General features: G+C 49.5%; 21 non-coding genes across 21 annotated transcripts; all 21 read right to left on the bottom strand.

Moving 5' to 3' along the window:
- Positions 1-234: 234 nt before the first annotated feature.
- On the bottom strand, positions 235-316 carry TRNAS-CGA (transfer RNA serine (anticodon CGA)). The gene has a single exon. It is a non-coding gene; the product is annotated as a tRNA-Ser (tRNA).
- A 570-nt stretch (positions 317-886) lies between these two features.
- Positions 887-968, bottom strand: TRNAS-UGA (transfer RNA serine (anticodon UGA)). Its single transcript has one exon. It is a non-coding gene; the product is annotated as a tRNA-Ser (tRNA).
- A 222-nt stretch (positions 969-1190) lies between these two features.
- On the bottom strand, positions 1191-1272 carry TRNAS-AGA (transfer RNA serine (anticodon AGA)). Its single transcript has one exon. It is a non-coding gene; the product is annotated as a tRNA-Ser (tRNA).
- Positions 1273-3124: 1852 nt separating this feature from the next.
- Positions 3125-3206, bottom strand: TRNAS-CGA (transfer RNA serine (anticodon CGA)). Its single transcript has one exon. It is a non-coding gene; the product is annotated as a tRNA-Ser (tRNA).
- A 570-nt stretch (positions 3207-3776) lies between these two features.
- Positions 3777-3858, bottom strand: TRNAS-UGA (transfer RNA serine (anticodon UGA)). Its single transcript has one exon. It is a non-coding gene; the product is annotated as a tRNA-Ser (tRNA).
- Positions 3859-4080: 222 nt separating this feature from the next.
- On the bottom strand, positions 4081-4162 carry TRNAS-AGA (transfer RNA serine (anticodon AGA)). Its single transcript has one exon. It is a non-coding gene; the product is annotated as a tRNA-Ser (tRNA).
- Positions 4163-6013: 1851 nt separating this feature from the next.
- On the bottom strand, positions 6014-6095 carry TRNAS-CGA (transfer RNA serine (anticodon CGA)). The gene has a single exon. It is a non-coding gene; the product is annotated as a tRNA-Ser (tRNA).
- Positions 6096-6665: 570 nt separating this feature from the next.
- Positions 6666-6747, bottom strand: TRNAS-UGA (transfer RNA serine (anticodon UGA)). Its single transcript has one exon. It is a non-coding gene; the product is annotated as a tRNA-Ser (tRNA).
- Positions 6748-6969: 222 nt separating this feature from the next.
- On the bottom strand, positions 6970-7051 carry TRNAS-AGA (transfer RNA serine (anticodon AGA)). The gene has a single exon. It is a non-coding gene; the product is annotated as a tRNA-Ser (tRNA).
- Positions 7052-8902: 1851 nt separating this feature from the next.
- Positions 8903-8984, bottom strand: TRNAS-CGA (transfer RNA serine (anticodon CGA)). The gene has a single exon. It is a non-coding gene; the product is annotated as a tRNA-Ser (tRNA).
- Positions 8985-9554: 570 nt separating this feature from the next.
- TRNAS-UGA (transfer RNA serine (anticodon UGA)) lies at positions 9555-9636 on the bottom strand. Its single transcript has one exon. It is a non-coding gene; the product is annotated as a tRNA-Ser (tRNA).
- A 222-nt stretch (positions 9637-9858) lies between these two features.
- TRNAS-AGA (transfer RNA serine (anticodon AGA)) lies at positions 9859-9940 on the bottom strand. Its single transcript has one exon. It is a non-coding gene; the product is annotated as a tRNA-Ser (tRNA).
- A 1862-nt stretch (positions 9941-11802) lies between these two features.
- On the bottom strand, positions 11803-11884 carry TRNAS-CGA (transfer RNA serine (anticodon CGA)). The gene has a single exon. It is a non-coding gene; the product is annotated as a tRNA-Ser (tRNA).
- A 570-nt stretch (positions 11885-12454) lies between these two features.
- Positions 12455-12536, bottom strand: TRNAS-UGA (transfer RNA serine (anticodon UGA)). The gene has a single exon. It is a non-coding gene; the product is annotated as a tRNA-Ser (tRNA).
- A 222-nt stretch (positions 12537-12758) lies between these two features.
- Positions 12759-12840, bottom strand: TRNAS-AGA (transfer RNA serine (anticodon AGA)). Its single transcript has one exon. It is a non-coding gene; the product is annotated as a tRNA-Ser (tRNA).
- Positions 12841-14702: 1862 nt separating this feature from the next.
- TRNAS-CGA (transfer RNA serine (anticodon CGA)) lies at positions 14703-14784 on the bottom strand. Its single transcript has one exon. It is a non-coding gene; the product is annotated as a tRNA-Ser (tRNA).
- Positions 14785-15354: 570 nt separating this feature from the next.
- On the bottom strand, positions 15355-15436 carry TRNAS-UGA (transfer RNA serine (anticodon UGA)). The gene has a single exon. It is a non-coding gene; the product is annotated as a tRNA-Ser (tRNA).
- Positions 15437-15658: 222 nt separating this feature from the next.
- TRNAS-AGA (transfer RNA serine (anticodon AGA)) lies at positions 15659-15740 on the bottom strand. Its single transcript has one exon. It is a non-coding gene; the product is annotated as a tRNA-Ser (tRNA).
- A 1852-nt stretch (positions 15741-17592) lies between these two features.
- Positions 17593-17674, bottom strand: TRNAS-CGA (transfer RNA serine (anticodon CGA)). The gene has a single exon. It is a non-coding gene; the product is annotated as a tRNA-Ser (tRNA).
- Positions 17675-18244: 570 nt separating this feature from the next.
- Positions 18245-18326, bottom strand: TRNAS-UGA (transfer RNA serine (anticodon UGA)). Its single transcript has one exon. It is a non-coding gene; the product is annotated as a tRNA-Ser (tRNA).
- A 222-nt stretch (positions 18327-18548) lies between these two features.
- TRNAS-AGA (transfer RNA serine (anticodon AGA)) lies at positions 18549-18630 on the bottom strand. The gene has a single exon. It is a non-coding gene; the product is annotated as a tRNA-Ser (tRNA).
- Positions 18631-19939: the final 1309 nt, after the last annotated feature.

The following is a 19939-nucleotide window of genomic DNA, read 5'->3' as shown; positions in this document are numbered from 1 at the left end:
ACAGGCAAGGCTTCTCTGCAGCTCCCCAAAATAGACAGATACAGTGTCTGAGAAGCTGTAGGCCTGGGCAGCGTACTCCTTGAGAGTTTTCATGCTGGCATTGCACAGTGCATTGTTTCACATTCTTGTCTTTGTTTTACCTGTGCTCTCAACGTTGTTGAATAATACATGCTTATTCCTGGGAAAGGAGGCATCCAAGGAAAAACCTAACACATCATTGTGAAAGAGCACCGACGTAGTCGGCAGGATTTGAACCTGCGCGGGGACACCCCAATGGATTTCGAGTCCATCGCCTTAACCACTCGGCCACGACTACTCACGAGGGGTGGCTGCCACTTAAGCTGAGGTTCTCACTCTCACAGCAGTCTTTTTCTTTCCCTCAGTTCACTCTGCTCCACTGCCTTCCCATCTTTGCCTATCCGTTCTACTGCAAAAAACACACCCGGTCCATACCTGCATACTGACGTGACTCAAAGGCACTATTATAAAGTTCATGTTCCTGGCCAGAGAAAAGCAAAAAGGAGGTTGTAAAAGAATGCAGTTATGACACTTTAGGAAAATAATGACACTGTCAGACGCCCCAATAAGGCTACTTCCTTCATGCATCTGATACCTCAGATGGAACTTACTGGCGAGATGATAACTGAAGTTCTTTCCCAATCTCCTTGGCTATTACTCGACATGTGTCTTCTCGACAGCTGGGGTGCACAAGTGGCAGGAGTGCCAGACAGGTAGTCTCATGCCTTCTCCGGCCACTCTTTTGATCCCATTCCCTGCCCAGTGTTTCGCCTTCCTTAGCTCTATTGAGAGTGATAGCTATATTCGGCCTGCTTGTGCAGATGCCATTTAATATGAAGTATAAAATATCACCAAAGGTGAAGTAGCACGTAGTCGGCAGGATTTGAACCTACGCGGGGAGACCCCAATGGATTTCAAGTCCATTGCCTTAACCACACGGCCACGACTACTTGCTTAAAGGTATGGTCCATTTTCAACGTAGCTCGTTTCTATTTCTGCTGGCGGTCTAGCCTCTGGACAGAAGCAGTCCTTTTCTAGAGAGGAAGGCCACAATGGCAAAAGTTTGAGCCCTCCCAGGCCGCTGACCCTATTAGTCCTGCTTTTGGAGCCCGCATTTATGCCAGAAGGTATTTCAAAGAATTATGGGAAAATACTGTTCACAAAAGGGACAGCGTAGTTGGCAGGATTCGAACCTGCGCGGGGATACCCCAATGGATTTCTAGTCCATCGCCTTAACCACTCGGCCACAACTACCCCCACAAGTGAATCTCAACAGGGCACTTTACCTCCATCCGTAGTCTTTTTTCTTTCCGTTCACTGTACCATTTTCCCTGCTCTCCTATACATCATTCCTATTCCACAGAAGACTTTCTAAAGCGTCTCAAGCTAAAAGCAAGCATGCATGTGAAATTAGCACTCCTTGTATGTTCATGTTTTGAGACGGGGGAAAAAAATCAGGCCGGAAGAGGTGGTAGCTTTAACGTCAGGGAGATGGCAGCCACGATAGTCACCATGGCAAAACTTCTGTCTTGGAGGCCATGAATGGACTCCACAGAGAGACGGGTTGGTCTTTACAGGTATGAAAAGAAGTGCCTCGTCCAATCTAGGGCCTGTGGCTAGGCATTTCCTGAGCTGAATTCTCCTTGGAGGAGAGTGGGCGCGTTCAGTTTCTCTGCAGACTAGTGCCTGACAGGTGAGGGAGGGGGAGCAGGATGCATTTGGCCTGGGTTCATATCTTTCTTCTGTGGCTTTAATGGTCTTTGCTTCATATTCTGTTTTACTGACTGCTTTGCATAGAGGCTGCTCCCTTGTTCTCCCACGCAGGAGGCCCTGAAGAGGAATCCCAAAAATGTCATCTGACGTAGTCGGCAGGATTTGAACATACTCGTGGAGACGCCAAATGATATCTAGTCCATCGCCTTAACCACTTGGTAACGACTACTTGGCTCTGCAAGCGGTGCCCCTTTCAACATAGCCCTTCATGTCTTCACAGGCAACCTCACTGGCTCCTGTCATTCCGCTCTGCTCCTTCCTCTTCCTCAGCAATCCTTTGCACTGGCAAGGTGCTTCTCAAAAAACAAATATAGGCACTCCTGCCAATCCACAAGTATTCCGAAGGCTTTGCTGAGGCCCTCTGCAGCCCTTCTTCTTTACAGCACATCAACTGCTAACCTTTGTTTGCCCTAAGGCTTCTGCTTCCATATTGGAGTCATCCCAGGCTTTGGTGATCCCAGCCGTCAGCCCAGCACCTCAGTTGAGCCTTTGAAAGGCTGTCAGGCCCTGCTCCTCTTTCTGTCTTGATATTCTAGCCACATTACTTAATAGGTGAGTGGAGGCGGGCCCAAGAGAGGGTAGTCTCTATGCAAATGAAGTGCTTGGGCATACCTGGGAGTGTCCTTCTGCAAGCCATTCAGCCTCCTGGCTGGTGGCAGGTTTGTTGAGGAGAGCAAGGCCGTGTTGGGCCAGTCCCAAAGCAAAGGCGAGCTCCTTCAGCAGGAGTCCATTTATGCGAGGGACCCTAAGTTACTCAGGCATATATAATAATCACCTTTAGCCCTTATAGAGAGGTTTTGGCCGATCGGGGCCAAAGGGGCGGTGGGGTCCGAAGGCTCAGGGTAAGGGCCTCAGTAGCCTCACCTCTCTTGTTGCCCTAGGTTGCACTGTGGTCTGGGACCTGGCCAAACGCCAATCCTTTTTAACCACACCTGCAGCTCTGCCTAGGCCGAGAAGCAACAGCAGAGAGCTTCCGTCCTGCCCCTTCCTGTGCTTCCCACCAACCTCCTAAATTGACCCCTGTAGAGGAGCTAGCTGCCTTGTCCTTCCCAACAACAATTTATCCAGGCACTCACCCCAGACAGCAGGCTCGAAAAGCACAGGCAAGGCTTCTCTGCAGCTCCCCAAAATAGACAGATACAGTGTCTGAGAAGCTGTAGGCCTGGGCAGCGTACTCCTTGAGAGTTTTCATGCTGGCATTGCACAGTGCATTGTTTCACATTCTTGTCTTTGTTTTACCTGTGCTCTCAACGTTGTTGAATAATACATGCTTATTCCTGGGAAAGGAGGCATCCAAGGAAAAACCTAACACATCATTGTGAAAGAGCACCGACGTAGTCGGCAGGATTTGAACCTGCGCGGGGACACCCCAATGGATTTCGAGTCCATCGCCTTAACCACTCGGCCACGACTACTCACGATGGGTGGCTGCCACTTAAGCTGAGGTTCTCACTCTCACAGCAGTCTTTTTCTTTCCCTCAGTTCACTCTGCTCCACTGCCTTCCCATCTTTGCCTATCCGTTCTACTGCAAAAAACACACTCGGTCCATACCTGCATACTGACGTGACTCAAAGGCACTATTATAAAGTTCATGTTCCTGGCCAGAGAAAAGCAAAAAGGAGGTTGTAAAAGAATGCAGTTATGACACTTTAGGAAAATAATGACACTGTCAGACGCCCCAATAAGGCTACTTCCTTCATGCATCTGATACCTCAGATGGAACTTACTGGCGAGATGATAACTGAAGTTCTTTCCCAATCTCCTTGGCTATTACTCGACATGTGTCTTCTCGACAGCTTGGGTGCACAAGTGGCAGGAGTGCCAGACAGGTAGTCTCATGCCTTCTCCGGCCACTCTTTTGATCCCATTCCCTGCCCAGTGTTTCGCCTTCCTTAGCTCTATTGAGAGTGATAGCTATATTCGGCCTGCTTGTGCAGATGCCATTTAATATGAAGTATAAAATATCACCAAAGGTGAAGTAGCACGTAGTCGGCAGGATTTGAACCTACGCGAGGAGACCCCAATGGATTTCAAGTCCATTGCCTTAACCACACGGCCACGACTACTTGCTTAAAGGTATGGTCCATTTTCAACGTAGCTCGTTTCCATTTCTGCTGGCGGTCTAGCCTCTGGACAGAAGCAGTCCTTTTCTAGAGAGGAAGGCCACAATGGCAAAAGTTTGAGCCCTCCCAGGACGCTGACCCTATTAGTCCTGCTTTTGGAGCCCGCATTTATGCCAGAAGGTATTTCAAAGAATTATGGGAAAATACTGTTCACAAAAGGGACAGCGTAGTTGGCAAGATTCGAACCTGCGTGGGGATACCCCAATGGATTTCTAGTCCATCGCCTTAACCACTCAGCCACAACTACCCACACAAGTGAATCTCAACAGGGCACTTTACCTCCATCCGTAGTCTTTTTTCTTTCCGTTCACTGGACCATTTTCCTGCTCTCCTATACATCATTCCTATTCCACAGAAGACTTTCTAAAGCGTCTCAAGCTAAAAGCAGGCATGCATGTGAAATTAGCACTCCTTGTATGTTCATGTTTTGAGACGGGGGAAAAAAATCAGGCGGGAAGAGGTGGTAGCTTTAACGTCAGGGAGATGGCAGCCACGATAGTCACCATGGCAAAACTTCTGTCTTGGAGGCCATGAATGGACTCCACAGAGAGACGGGTTGGTCTTTACAGGTATGAAAAGAAGTGCCTCGTCCAATCTAGGGCCTGTGGCTAGGCGTTTCCTGAGCTGAATTCTCCTTGGAGGAGAGTGGGCGCGTTCAGTTTCTCTGCAGACTAGTGCCTGACAGGTGAGGGAGGGGGAGCAGGATGCATTTGGCCTGGGTTCATATCTTTCTTCTGTGGCTTTAATGGTCTTTGCTTCATATTCTGTTTTACTGACTGCTTTGCATAGAGGCTGCTCCCTTGTTCTCCCACGCAGGAGGCCCTGAAGAGGAATCCCAAAAATGTCATCTGACGTAGTCGGCAGGATTTGAACATACTCGTGGAGACGCCAAATGATATCTAGTCCATCGCCTTAACCACTTGGTAACGACTACTTGGCTCTGCAAGCGGTGCCCCTTTCAACATAGCCCTTCATGTCTTCACAGGCAACCTCACTGGCTCCTGTCATTCCGCTCTGCTCCTTCCTCTTCCTCAGCAATCCTTTGCACTGGCAAGGTGCTTCTCAAAAAACAAATATAGGCACTCCTGCCAATCCACAAGTATTCCGAAGGCTTTGCTGAGGCCCTCTGCAGCCCTTCTTCTTTACAGCACATCAACTGCTGACCTTTGTTTGCCCTAAGGCTTCTGCTTCCATATTGGAGTCATCCCAGGCTTTGGTGATCCCAGCCGTCAGCCCAGCACCTCAGTTGAGCCTTTGAAAGGCTGTCAGGCCCTGCTCCTCTTTCTGTCTTGATATTCTAGCCACATTACTTAATAGGTGAGTGGAGGCGGGCCCAAGAGAGGGTAGTCTCTATGCAAATGAAGTGCTTGGGCATACCTGGGAGTGTCCTTCTGCAAGCCATTCAGCCTCCTGGCTGGTGGCAGGTTTGTTGAGGAGAGCAAGGCCGTGTTGGGCCAGTCCCAAAGCAAAGGCGAGCTCCTTCAGCAGGAGTCCATTTATGCGAGGGACCCTAAGTTACTCAGGCATATATAATAATCACCTTTAGCCCTTATAGAGAGGTTTTGGCCGATTGGGGCCAAAGGGGCGGTGGGGTCAGAAGGCTCAGGGTAAGGGCCTCAGTAGCCTCACCTCTCTTGTTGCCCTAGGTTGCACTGTGGTCTGGGACCTGGCCAAACGCCAATCCTTTTTAACCACACCTGCAGCTCTGCCCAGGCCGAGAAGCAACAGCAGAGAGCTTCCTTCCTGCCCCTTCCTGTGCTTCCCACCAACCTCCTAAATTGACCCCTGTAGAGGAGCTAGCTGCCTTGTCCTTCCCAACAACAATTTATCCAGGCACTCACCCCAGACAGCAGGCTCGAAAAGCACAGGCAAGGCTTCTCTGCAGCTCCCCAAAATAGACAGATACAGTGTCTGAGAAGCTGTAGGCCTGGGCAGCGTACTCCTTGAGAGTTTTCATGCTGGCATTGCACAGTGCATTGTTTCACATTCTTGTCTTTGTTTTACCTGTGCTCTCAACGTTGTTGAATAATACATGCTTATTCCTGGGAAAGGAGGCATCCAAGGAAAAACCTAACACATCATTGTGAAAGAGCACCGACGTAGTCGGCAGGATTTGAACCTGCGCAGGGACACCCCAATGGATTTCGAGTCCATCGCCTTAACCACTCGGCCACGACTACTCACGAGGGGTGGCTGCCACTTAAGCTGAGGTTCTCACTCTCACAGCAGTCTTTTTCTTTCCCTCAGTTCACTCTGCTCCACTGCCTTCCCATCTTTGCCCATCCGTTCTACTGCAAAAAACACACTCGGTCCATACCTGCATACTGACGTGACTCAAAGGCACTATTATAAAGTTCATGTTCCTGGCCAGAGAAAAGCAAAAAGGAGGTTGTAAAAGAATGCAGTTATGACACTTTAGGAAAATAATGACACTGTCAGACGCCCCAATAAGGCTACTTCCTTCATGCATCTGATACCTCAGATGGAACTTACTGGCGAGATGATAACTGAAGTTCTTTCCCAATCTCCTTGGCTATTACTCGACATGTGTCTTCTCGACAGCTGGGGTGCACAAGTGGCAGGAGTGCCAGACAGGTAGTCTCATGCCTTCTCCGGCCACTCTTTTGATCCCATTCCCTGCCCAGTGTTTCGCCTTCCTTAGCTCTATTGAGAGTGATAGCTATATTCGGCCTGCTTGTGCAGATGCCATTTAATATGAAGTATAAAATATCACCAAAGGTGAAGTAGCACGTAGTCGGCAGGATTTGAACCTACGTGGGGAGACCCCAATGGATTTCAAGCCCATCGCCTTAACCACTCGGCCACAACTACTTGCTTAAAGCTATGGTCCATTTTCAACGTAGCTCGTTTCTATTTCTGCTGGCGGTCTAGCCTCTGGACAGAAGCAGTCCTTTTCTAGAGAGGAAGGCCACAATGGCAAAAGTTTGAGCCCTCCCAGGCCGCTGACCCTATTAGTCCTGCTTTTGGAGCCCGCATTTATGCCAAAAGGTATTTCAAAGAATTATGGGAAAATACTGTTCACAAAAGGGACAGTGTAGTTGGCAGGATTCTAACCTGCACGGGGATACCCCAATGGATTTCTAGTCCATCGCCTTAACCACTCAGCCACAACTACCCACACAAGTGAATCTCAACAGGGCACTTTACCTCCATCCGTAGTCTTTTTTCTTTCCGTTCACTGGACCATTTTCCCTGCTCTCCTATACATCATTCCTATTCCACAGAAGACTTTCTAAAGCGTCTCAAGCTAAAAGCAGGCATGCATGTGAAATTAGCACTCCTTGTATGTTCATGTTTTGAGACGGGGGAAAAAAATCAGGCCGAAAGAGGTGGTAGCTTTAATGTCAGGGAGATGGCAGCCACGATAGGCACCATGGCAAAACTTCTGTCTTGGAGGCCATGAATGGACTCCACAGAGAGACGGGTTGGTCTTTACAGGTATGAAAAGAAGTGCCTCGTCCAATCTAGGGCCTGTGGCTAGGCGTTTCCTGAGCTGAATTCTCCTTGGAGGAGAGTGGGCGCGTTCAGTTTCTCTGCAGACTAGTGCCTGACAGGTGAGGGAGGGGGAGCAGGATGCATTTGGCCTGGGTTCATATCTTTCTTCTGTGGCTTTAATGGTCTTTGCTTCATATTCTGTTTTACTGACTGCTTTGCATAGAGGCTGCTCCCTTGTTCTCCCACGCAGGAGGCCCTGAAGAGGAATCCCAAAAATTTCATCTGACGTAGTCGGCAGGATTTGAACATACTCGTGGAGACGCCAAATGATATCTATTCCATCGCCTTAACCACTTGGTAACGACTACTTGGCTCTGCAAGCGGTGCCCCTTTCAACATAGCCCTTCATGTCTTCACAGGCAACCTCACTGGCTCCAGTCATTCCGCTCTCTCCTTCCTCTTCCTCAGCAATCCTTTGCACTGGCAAGGTGCTTCTCAAAAAACAAATATAGGCACTCCTGCCAATCCACAAGTATTCCGAAGGCTTTGCTGAGGCCCTCTGCAGCCCTTCTTCTTTACAGCACAACAACTGCTGACCTTTGTTTGCCCTAAGGCTTCTGCTTCCATATTGGAGTCATCCCAGGCTTTGGTGATCCCAGCCGTCAGCCCAGCACCTCAGTTGAGCCTTTGAAAGGCTGTCAGGCCCTGCTCCTCTTTCTGTCTTGATATTCTAGCCACATTACTTAATAGGTGAGTGGAGGCGGGCCCAAGAGAGGATAGTCTCTATGCAAATGAAGTGCTTGGGCATACCTGGGAGTGTCCTTCTGCAAGCCATTCAGCCTCCTGGCTGGTGGCAGGTTTGTTGAGGAGAGCAAGGCCGTGTTGGGCCAGTCCCAAAGCAAAGGCGAGCTCCTTCAGCAGGAGTCCATTTATGCGAGGGACCCTAAGTTACTCAGGCATATATAATAATCACCTTTAGCCCTTATAGAGAGGTTTTGGCCGATCGTGGCCAAAGGGGCGGTGGGGTCAGAAGGCTCAGGGTAAGGGCCTCAGTAGCCTCACCTCTCTTGTTGCCCTAGGTTGCACTGTGGTCTGGGACCTGGCCAAACGCCAATCCTTTTTAACCACACCTGCAGCTCTGCCTAGGCCGAGAAGCAACAGCAGAGAGCTTCCTTCCTGCCCCTTCCTGTGCTTCCCACCAACCTCCTAAATTGACCCCTGTAGAGGAGCTAGCTGCCTCGTCCTTCCCAACAACAATTTATCCAGGCACTCACCCCAGACAGCAGGCTCGAAAAGCACAGGCAAGGCTTCTCTGCAGCTCCCCAAAATAGACAGATACAGTGTCTGAGAAGCCGTAGGCCTGGGCAGCGTACTCCTTGAGAGTTTTCATGCTGGCATTGCACAGTGCATTGTTACACATTCTTGTCTTTGTTTTACCTGTGCTCTCAACGTTGTTGAATAATACATGCTTATTCCTGGGAAAGGAGGCATCCAAGGAAAAACCTAACACATCATTGTGAAAGAGCACCAACGTAGTCGGCAGGATTTGAACCTGCGCGGGGACACCCCAATGGATTTCGAGTCCATCGCCTTAACCACTCGGCCACGACTACTCACGAGGGGTGGCTGCCACTTAAGCTGAGGTTCTCACTCTCACAGCAGTCTTTTTCTTTCCCTCAGTTCACTCTGCTCCACTGCCTTCCCATCTTTGCCTATCCGTTCTACTGCAAAAAATACACTCGGTCCATACCTGCATACTGACGTGACTCAAAGGCACTATTATAAAGTTCATGTTCCTGGCCAGAGAAAAGCAAAAAGGAGGTTGTAAAAGAATGCAGTTATGACACTTTAGGAAAATAATGACACTGTCAGACGCCCCAATAAGGCTACTTCCTTCATGCATCTGATACCTCAGATGGAACTTACTGGCGAGATGATAACTGAAGTTCTTTCCCAATCTCCTTGGCTATTACTCGACATGTGTCTTCTCGACAGCTGGGGTGCACAAGTGGCAGGAGTGCCAGACAGGTAGTCTCATGCCTTCTCCGGCCACTCTTTTGATCCCATTCCCTGCCCAGTGTTTCGCCTTCCTTAGCTCTATTGAGAGTGATAGCTATATTCGGCCTGCTTGTGCAGATGCCATTTAATATGAAGTATAAAATATCACCAAAGGTGAAGTAGCACGTAGTCGGCAGGATTTGAACCTACGCGGGGAGACCCCAATGGATTTCAAGTCCATCGCCTTAACCACTCGGCCACGACTACTTGCTTAAAGCTATGGTCCATTTTCAACGTAGCTCGTTTCTATTTCTGCTGGCGGTCTAGCCTCTGGACAGAAGCAGTCCTTTTCTAGAGAGGAAGGCCACAATGGCAAAAGTTTGAGCCCTCCCAGGCCGCTGACCCTATTAGTCCTGCTTTTGGAGCCCGCATTTATGCCAGAAGGTATTTCAAAGAATTATGGGAAAATACTGTTCACAAAAGGGACAGCGTAGTTGGCAGGATTCGAACCTGCGCGGGGATACCCCAATGGATTTCTAGTCCATCGCCTTAACCACTCGGCCACAACTACCCACACAAGTGAATCTCAACAGGGCACTTTACCTCCATCCGTAGTCTTTTTTCTTTCCGTTCACTGGACCATTTTCCCTGCTCTCCTATACATCATTCCTATTCCACAGAAGACTTTCTAAAGCGTCTCAAGCTAAAAGCAGGCATGCATGTGAAATTAGCACTCCTTGTATGTTCATGTTTTGAGACGGGGGAAAAAAATCAGGCCGGAAGAGGTGGTAGCTTTAACGTCAGGGAGATGGCAGCCACGATAGGCACCATGGCAAAACTTCTGTCTTGGAGGCCATGAATGGACTCCACAGAGAGACGGGTTGGTCTTTACAGGTATGAAAAGAAGTGCCTCGTCCAATCTAGGGCCTGTGGCTAGGCGTTTCCTGAGCTGAATTCTCCTTGGAGGAGAGTGGGCGTGTTCAGTTTCTCTGCAGACTAGTGCCTGACAGGTGAGGGAGGGGGAGCAGGATGCATTTGGCCTGGGTTCATATCTTTCTTCTGTGGCTTTAATGGTCTTTGCTTCATATTCTGTTTTACTGACTGCTTTGCATAGAGGCTGCTCCCTTGTTCTCCCACGCAGGAGGCCCTGAAGAGGAATCCCAAAAATGTCATCTGACGTAGTCGGCAGGATTTGAACATACTCGTGGAGACGCCAAATGATATCTAGTCCATCGCCTTAACCACTTGGTAACGACTACTTGGCTCTGCAAGCGGTGCCCCTTTCAACATAGCCCTTCATGTCTTCACAGGCAACCTCACTGGCTCCAGTCATTCCGCTCTGCTCCTTCCTCTTCCTCAGCAATCCTTTGCACTGGCAAGGTGCTTCTCAAAAAACAAATATAGGCACTCCTGCCAATCCACAAGTATTCCGAAGGCTTTGCTGAGGCCCTCTGCAGCCCTTCTTCTTTACAGCACATCAACTGCTGACCTTTGTTTGCCCTAAGGCTTCTGCTTCCATATTGGAGTCATCCCAGGCTTTGGTGATCCCAGCCGTCAGCCCAGCACCTCAGTTGAGCCTTTGAAAGGCTGTCAGGCCCTGCTCCTCTTTCTGTCTTGATATTCTAGCCACATTACTTAATAGGTGAGTGGAGGCGGGCCCAAGAGAGGGTAGTCTCTATGCAAATGAAGTGCTTGGGCATACCTGGGAGTGTCCTTCTGCAAGCCATTCAGCCTCCTGGCTGGTGGCAGGTTTGTTGAGGAGAGCAAGGCCGTGTTGGGCCAGTCCCAAAGCAAAGGCGAGCTCCTTCAGCAGGAGTCCATTTATGCGAGGGACCCTAAGTTACTCAGGCATATATAATAATCACCTTTAGCCCTTATAGAGAGGTTTTGGCCGATCGTGGCCGATCGGGGCCAAAGGGGCGGTGGGGTCAGAAGGCTCAGGGTAAGGGCCTCAGTAGCCTCACCTCTCTTGTTGCCCTAGGTTGCACTGTGGTCTGGGACCTGGCCAAACGCCAATCCTTTTTAACCACACCTGCAGCTCTGCCTAGGCCGAGAAGCAACAGCAGAGAGCTTCCTTCCTGCCCCTTCCTGTGCTTCCCACCAACCTCCTAAATTGACCCCTGTAGAGGAGCTAGCTGCCTTGTCCTTCCCAACAACAATTTATCCAGGCACTCACCCCAGACAGCAGGCTCGAAAAGCACAGGCAAGGCTTCTCTGCAGCTCCCCAAAATAGACAGATACAGTGTCTGAGAAGCTGTAGGCCTGGGCAGCGTACTCCTTGAGAGTTTTCATGCTGGCATTGCACAGTGCATTGTTTCACATTCTTGTCTTTGTTTTACCTGTGCTCTCAACGTTGTTGAATAATACATGCTTATTCCTGGGAAAGGAGGCATCCAAGGAAAAACCTAACACATCATTGTGAAAGAGCACCGACGTAGTCGGCAGGATTTGAACCTGCGCGGGGACACCCCAATGGATTTCGAGTCCATCGCCTTAACCACTCGGCCACGACTACTCACGAGGGGTGGCTGCCACTTAAGCTGAGGTTCTCACTCTCACAGCAGTCTTTTTCTTTCCCTCAGTTCACTCTGCTCCACTGCCTTCCCATCTTTGCCTATCCGTTCTACTGCAAAAAATACACTCGGTCCATACCTGCATACTGACGTGACTCAAAGGCACTATTATAAAGTTCATGTTCCTGGCCAGAGAAAAGCAAAAAGGAGGTTGTAAAAGAATGCAGTTATGACACTTTAGGAAAATAATGACACTGTCAGACGCCCCAATAAGGCTACTTCCTTCATGCATCTGATACCTCAGATGGAACTTACTGGCGAGATGATAACTGAAGTTCTTTCCCAATCTCCTTGGCTATTACTCGACATGTGTCTTCTCGACAGCTGGGGTGCACAAGTGGCAGGAGTGCCAGACAGGTAGTCTCATGCCTTCTCCGGCCACTCTTTTGATCCCATTCCCTGCCCAGTGTTTCGCCTTCCTTAGCTCTATTGAGAGTGATAGCTATATTCGGCCTGCTTGTGCAGATGCCATTTAATATGAAGTATAAAATATCACCAAAGGTGAAGTAGCACGTAGTCGGCAGGATTTGAACCTACGCGGGGAGACCCCAATGGATTTCAAGTCCATCGCCTTAACCACTCGGCCACGACTACTTGCTTAAAGCTATGGTCCATTTTCAACGTAGCTCGTTTCTATTTCTGCTGGCGGTCTAGCCTCTGGACAGAAGCAGTCCTTTTCTAGAGAGGAAGGCCACAATGGCAAAAGTTTGAGCCCTCCCAGGCCGCTGACCCTATTAGTCCTGCTTTTGGAGCCCGCATTTATGCCAGAAGGTATTTCAAAGAATTATGGGAAAATACTGTTCACAAAAGGGACAGCGTAGTTGGCAGGATTCGAACCTGCGCGGGGATACCCCAATGGATTTCTAGTCCATCGCCTTAACCACTCGGCCACAACTACCCACACAAGTGAATCTCAACAGGGCACTTTACCTCCATCCGTAGTCTTTTTTCTTTCCGTTCACTGGACCATTTTCCCTGCTCTCCTATACATCATTCCTATTCCACAGAAGACTTTCTAAAGCGTCTCAAGCTAAAAGCAGGCATGCATGTGAAATTAGCACTCCTTGTATGTTCATGTTTTGAGACGGGGGAAAAAAATCAGGCCGGAAGAGGTGGTAGCTTTAACGTCAGGGAGATGGCAGCCACGATAGGCACCATGGCAAAACTTCTGTCTTGGAGGCCATGAATGGACTCCACAGAGAGACGGGTTGGTCTTTACAGGTATGAAAAGAAGTGCCTCGTCCAATCTAGGGCCTGTGGCTAGGCGTTTCCTGAGCTGAATTCTCCTTGGAGGAGAGTGGGCGTGTTCAGTTTCTCTGCAGACTAGTGCCTGACAGGTGAGGGAGGGGGAGCAGGATGCATTTGGCCTGGGTTCATATCTTTCTTCTGTGGCTTTAATGGTCTTTGCTTCATATTCTGTTTTACTGACTGCTTTGCATAGAGGCTGCTCCCTTGTTCTCCCACGCAGGAGGCCCTGAAGAGGAATCCCAAAAATGTCATCTGACGTAGTCGGCAGGATTTGAACATACTCGTGGAGACGCCAAATGATATCTAGTCCATCGCCTTAACCACTTGGTAACGACTACTTGGCTCTGCAAGCGGTGCCCCTTTCAACATAGCCCTTCATGTCTTCACAGGCAACCTCACTGGCTCCAGTCATTCCGCTCTGCTCCTTCCTCTTCCTCAGCAATCCTTTGCACTGGCAAGGTGCTTCTCAAAAAACAAATATAGGCACTCCTGCCAATCCACAAGTATTCCGAAGGCTTTGCTGAGGCCCTCTGCAGCCCTTCTTCTTTACAGCACATCAACTGCTGACCTTTGTTTGCCCTAAGGCTTCTGCTTCCATATTGGAGTCATCCCAGGCTTTGGTGATCCCAGCCGTCAGCCCAGCACCTCAGTTGAGCCTTTGAAAGGCTGTCAGGCCCTGCTCCTCTTTCTGTCTTGATATTCTAGCCACATTACTTAATAGGTGAGTGGAGGCGGGCCCAAGAGAGGGTAGTCTCTATGCAAATGAAGTGCTTGGGCATACCTGGGAGTGTCCTTCTGCAAGCCATTCAGCCTCCTGGCTGGTGGCAGGTTTGTTGAGGAGAGCAAGGCCGTGTTGGGCCAGTCCCAAAGCAAAGGCGAGCTCCTTCAGCAGGAGTCCATTTATGCGAGGGACCCTAAGTTACTCAGGCATATATAATAATCACCTTTAGCCCTTATAGAGAGGTTTTGGCCGATCGTGGCCGATCGGGGCCAAAGGGGCGGTGGGGTCAGAAGGCTCAGGGTAAGGGCCTCAGTAGCCTCACCTCTCTTGTTGCCCTAGGTTGCACTGTGGTCTGGGACCTGGCCAAACGCCAATCCTTTTTAACCACACCTGCAGCTCTGCCTAGGCCGAGAAGCAACAGCAGAGAGCTTCCTTCCTGCCCCTTCCTGTGCTTCCCACCAACCTCCTAAATTGACCCCTGTAGAGGAGCTAGCTGCCTTGTCCTTCCCAACAACAATTTATCCAGGCACTCACCCCAGACAGCAGGCTCGAAAAGCACAGGCAAGGCTTCTCTGCAGCTCCCCAAAATAGACAGATACAGTGTCTGAGAAGCTGTAGGCCTGGGCAGCGTACTCCTTGAGAGTTTTCATGCTGGCATTGCACAGTGCATTGTTTCACATTCTTGTCTTTGTTTTACCTGTGCTCTCAACGTTGTTGAATAATACATGCTTATTCCTGGGAAAGGAGGCATCCAAGGAAAAACCTAACACATCATTGTGAAAGAGCACCGACGTAGTCGGCAGGATTTGAACCTGCGCGGGGACACCCCAATGGATTTCGAGTCCATCGCCTTAACCACTCGGCCACGACTACTCACGAGGGGTGGCTGCCACTTAAGCTGAGGTTCTCACTCTCACAGCAGTCTTTTTCTTTCCCTCAGTTCACTCTGCTCCACTGCCTTCCCATCTTTGCCTATCCGTTCTACTGCAAAAAATACACTCGGTCCATACCTGCATACTGACGTGACTCAAAGGCACTATTATAAAGTTCATGTTCCTGGCCAGAGAAAAGCAAAAAGGAGGTTGTAAAAGAATGCAGTTATGACACTTTAGGAAAATAATGACACTGTCAGACGCCCCAATAAGGCTACTTCCTTCATGCATCTGATACCTCAGATGGAACTTACTGGCGAGATGATAACTGAAGTTCTTTCCCAATCTCCTTGGCTATTACTCGACATGTGTCTTCTCGACAGCTGGGGTGCACAAGTGGCAGGAGTGCCAGACAGGTAGTCTCATGCCTTCTCCGGCCACTCTTTTGATCCCATTCCCTGCCCAGTGTTTCGCCTTCCTTAGCTCTATTGAGAGTGATAGCTATATTCGGCCTGCTTGTGCAGATGCCATTTAATATGAAGTATAAAATATCACCAAAGGTGAAGTAGCACGTAGTCGGCAGCATTTGAACCTACGCGGGGAGACCCCAATGGATTTCAAGTCCATCGCCTTAACCACTCGGCCACGACTACTTGCTTAAAGCTATGGTCCATTTTCAACGTAGCTCGTTTCTATTTCTGCTGGCGGTCTAGCCTCTGGACAGAAGCAGTCCTTTTCTAGAGAGGAAGGCCACAATGGCAAAAGTTTGAGCCCTCCCAGGCCGCTGACCCTATTAGTCCTGCTTTTGGAGCCCGCATTTATGCCAGAAGGTATTTCAAAGAATTATGGGAAAATACTGTTCACAAAAGGGACAGCGTAGTTGGCAGGATTCGAACCTGCGCGGGGATACCCCAATGGATTTCTAGTCCATCGCCTTAACCACTCGGCCACAACTACCCACACAAGTGAATCTCAACAGGGCACTTTACCTCCATCCGTAGTCTTTTTTCTTTCCGTTCACTGGACCATTTTCCCTGCTCTCCTATACATCATTCCTATTCCACAGAAGACTTTCTAAAGCGTCTCAAGCTAAAAGCAGGCATGCATGTGAAATTAGCACTCCTTGTATGTTCATGTTTTGAGACGGGGGAAAAAAATCAGGCCGGAAGAGGTGGTAGCTTTAACGTCAGGGAGATGGCAGCCACGATAGGCACCATGGCAAAACTTCTGTCTTGGAGGCCATGAATGGACTCCACAGAGAGACGGGTTGGTCTTTACAGGTATGAAAAGAAGTGCCTCGTCCAATCTAGGGCCTGTGGCTAGGCGTTTCCTGAGCTGAATTCTCCTTGGAGGAGAGTGGGCGTGTTCAGTTTCTCTGCAGACTAGTGCCTGACAGGTGAGGGAGGGGGAGCAGGATGCATTTGGCCTGGGTTCATATCTTTCTTCTGTGGCTTTAATGGTCTTTGCTTCATATTCTGTTTTACTGACTGCTTTGCATAGAGGCTGCTCCCTTGTTCTCCCACGCAGGAGGCCCTGAAGAGGAATCCCAAAAATGTCATCTGACGTAGTCGGCAGGATTTGAACATACTCGTGGAGACGCCAAATGATATCTAGTCCATCGCCTTAACCACTTGGTAACGACTACTTGGCTCTGCAAGCGGTGCCCCTTTCAACATAGCCCTTCATGTCTTCACAGGCAACCTCACTGGCTCCAGTCATTCCGCTCTGCTCCTTCCTCTTCCTCAGCAATCCTTTGCACTGGCAAGGTGCTTCTCAAAAAACAAATATAGGCACTCCTGCCAATCCACAAGTATTCCGAAGGCTTTGCTGAGGCCCTCTGCAGCCCTTCTTCTTTACAGCACATCAACTGCTGACCTTTGTTTGCCCTAAGGCTTCTGCTTCCATATTGGAGTCATCCCAGGCTTTGGTGATCCCAGCCGTCAGCCCAGCACCTCAGTTGAGCCTTTGAAAGGCTGTCAGGCCCTGCTCCTCTTTCTGTCTTGATATTCTAGCCACATTACTTAATAGGTGAGTGGAGGCGGGCCCAAGAGAGGGTAGTCTCTATGCAAATGAAGTGCTTGGGCATACCTGGGAGTGTCCTTCTGCAAGCCATTCAGCCTCCTGGCTGGTGGCAGGTTTGTTGAGGAGAGCAAGGCCGTGTTGGGCCAGTCCCAAAGCAAAGGCGAGCTCCTTCAGCAGGAGTCCATTTATGCGAGGGACCCTAAGTTACTCAGGCATATATAATAATCACCTTTAGCCCTTATAGAGAGGTTTTGGCCGATCGGGGCCAAAGGGGCGGTGGGGTCAGAAGGCTCAGGGTAAGGGCCTCAGTAGCCTCACCTCTCTTGTTGCCCTAGGTTGCACTGTGGTCTGGGACCTGGCCAAACGCCAATCCTTTTTAACCACACCTGCAGCTCTGCCTAGGCCGAGAAGCAACAGCAGAGAGCTTCCTTCCTGCCCCTTCCTGTGCTTCCCACCAACCTCCTAAATTGACCCCTGTAGAGGAGCTAGCTGCCTTGTCCTTCCCAACAACAATTTATCCAGGCACTCACCCCAGACAGCAGGCTCGAAAAGCACAGGCAAGGATTCTCTGCAGCTCCCCAAAATAGACAGATACAGTGTCTGAGAAGCTGTAGGCCTGGGCAGCGTACTCCTTGAGAGTTTTCATGCTGGCATTGCACAGTGCATTGTTTCACATTCTTGTCTTTGTTTTACCTGTGCTCTCAACGTTGTTGAATAATACATGCTTATTCCTGGGAAAGGAGGCATCCAAGGAAAAACCTAACACATCATTGTGAAAGAGCACCAACGTAGTCGGCAGGATTTGAACCTGCGCGGGGACACCCCAATGGATTTCGAGTCCATCGCCTTAACCACTCGGCCACGACTACTCACGAGGGGTGGCTGCCACTTAAGCTGAGGTTCTCACTCTCACAGCAGTCTTTTTCTTTCCCTCAGTTCACTCTGCTCCACTGCCTTCCCATCTTTGCCTATCCGTTCTACTGCAAAAAATACACTCGGTCCATACCTGCATACTGACGTGACTCAAAGGCACTATTATAAAGTTCATGTTCCTGGCCAGAGAAAAGCAAAAAGGAGGTTGTAAAAGAATGCAGTTATGACACTTTAGGAAAATAATGACACTGTCAGACGCCCCAATAAGGCTACTTCCTTCATGCATCTGATACCTCAGATGGAACTTACTGGCGAGATGATAACTGAAGTTCTTTCCCAATCTCCTTGGCTATTACTCGACATGTGTCTTCTCGACAGCTGGGGTGCACAAGTGGCAGGAGTGCCAGACAGGTAGTCTCATGCCTTCTCCGGCCACTCTTTTGATCCCATTCCCTGCCCAGTGTTTCGCCTTCCTTAGCTCTATTGAGAGTGATAGCTATATTCGGCCTGCTTGTGCAGATGCCATTTAATATGAAGTATAAAATATCACCAAAGGTGAAGTAGCACGTAGTCGGCAGGATTTGAACCTACGCGGGGAGACCCCAATGGATTTCAAGTCCATCGCCTTAACCACTCGGCCACGACTACTTGCTTAAAGCTATGGTCCATTTTCAACGTAGCTCGTTTCTATTTCTGCTGGCGGTCTAGCCTCTGGACAGAAGCAGTCCTTTTCTAGAGAGGAAGGCCACAATGGCAAAAGTTTGAGCCCTCCCAGGGCGCTGACCCTATTAGTCCTGCTTTTGGAGCCCGCATTTATGCCAGAAGGTATTTCAAAGAATTATGGGAAAATACTGTTCACAAAAGGGACAGCGTAGTTGGCAGGATTCGAACCTGCGCGGGGATACCCCAATGGATTTCTAGTCCATCGCCTTAACCACTCGGCCACAACTACCCACACAAGTGAATCTCAACAGGGCACTTTACCTCCATCCGTAGTCTTTTTTCTTTCCGTTCACTGGACCATTTTCCCTGCTCTCCTATACATCATTCCTATTCCACAGAAGACTTTCTAAAGCGTCTCAAGCTAAAAGCAGGCATGCATGTGAAATTAGCACTCCTTGTATGTTCATGTTTTGAGACGGGGGAAAAAAATCAGGCCGGAAGAGGTGGTAGCTTTAACGTCAGGGAGATGGCAGCCACGATAGGCACCATGGCAAAACTTCTGTCTTGGAGGCCATGAATGGACTCCACAGAGAGACGGGTTGGTCTTTACAGGTATGAAAAGAAGTGCCTCGTCCAATCTAGGGCCTGTGGCTAGGCGTTTCCTGAGCTGAATTCTCCTTGGAGGAGAGTGGGCGTGTTCAGTTTCTCTGCAGACTAGTGCCTGACAGGTGAGGGAGGGGGAGCAGGATGCATTTGGCCTGGGTTCATATCTTTCTTCTGTGGCTTTAATGGTCTTTGCTTCATATTCTGTTTTACTGACTGCTTTGCATAGAGGCTGCTCCCTTGTTCTCCCACGCAGGAGGCCCTGAAGAGGAATCCCAAAAATGTCATCTGACGTAGTCGGCAGGATTTGAACATACTCGTGGAGACGCCAAATGATATCTAGTCCATCGCCTTAACCACTTGGTAACGACTACTTGGCTCTGCAAGCGGTGCCCCTTTCAACATAGCCCTTCATGTCTTCACAGGCAACCTCACTGGCTCCAGTCATTCCGCTCTGCTCCTTCCTCTTCCTCAGCAATCCTTTGCACTGGCAAGGTGCTTCTCAAAAAACAAATATAGGCACTCCTGCCAATCCACAAGTATTCCGAAGGCTTTGCTGAGGCCCTCTGCAGCCCTTCTTCTTTACAGCACATCAACTGCTGACCTTTGTTTGCCCTAAGGCTTCTGCTTCCATATTGGAGTCATCCCAGGCTTTGGTGATCCCAGCTGTCAGCCCAGCACCTCAGTTGAGCCTTTGAAAGGCTGTCAGGCCCTGCTCCTCTTTCTGTCTTGATATTCTAGCCACATTACTTAATAGGTGAGTGGAGGCGGGCCCAAGAGAGGGTAGTCTCTATGCAAATGAAGTGCTTGGGCATACCTGGGAGTGTCCTTCTGCAAGCCATTCAGCCTCCTGGCTGGTGGCAGGTTTGTTGAGGAGAGCAAGGCCGTGTTGGGCCAGTCCCAAAGCAAAGGCGAGCTCCTTCAGCAGGAGTCCATTTATGCGAGGGACCCTAAGTTACTCAGGCATATATAATAATCACCTTTAGCCCTTATAG

Source organism: Pleurodeles waltl, chromosome 7 (assembly GCF_031143425.1).
Source record: "Pleurodeles waltl isolate 20211129_DDA chromosome 7, aPleWal1.hap1.20221129, whole genome shotgun sequence".
In the NCBI taxonomy this organism is placed as follows: domain Eukaryota; kingdom Metazoa; phylum Chordata; class Amphibia; order Caudata; family Salamandridae; genus Pleurodeles; species Pleurodeles waltl.
Note: the sequence above shows the minus strand (reverse complement) of the source record. Positions and strands in the feature narration are given on the sequence as shown.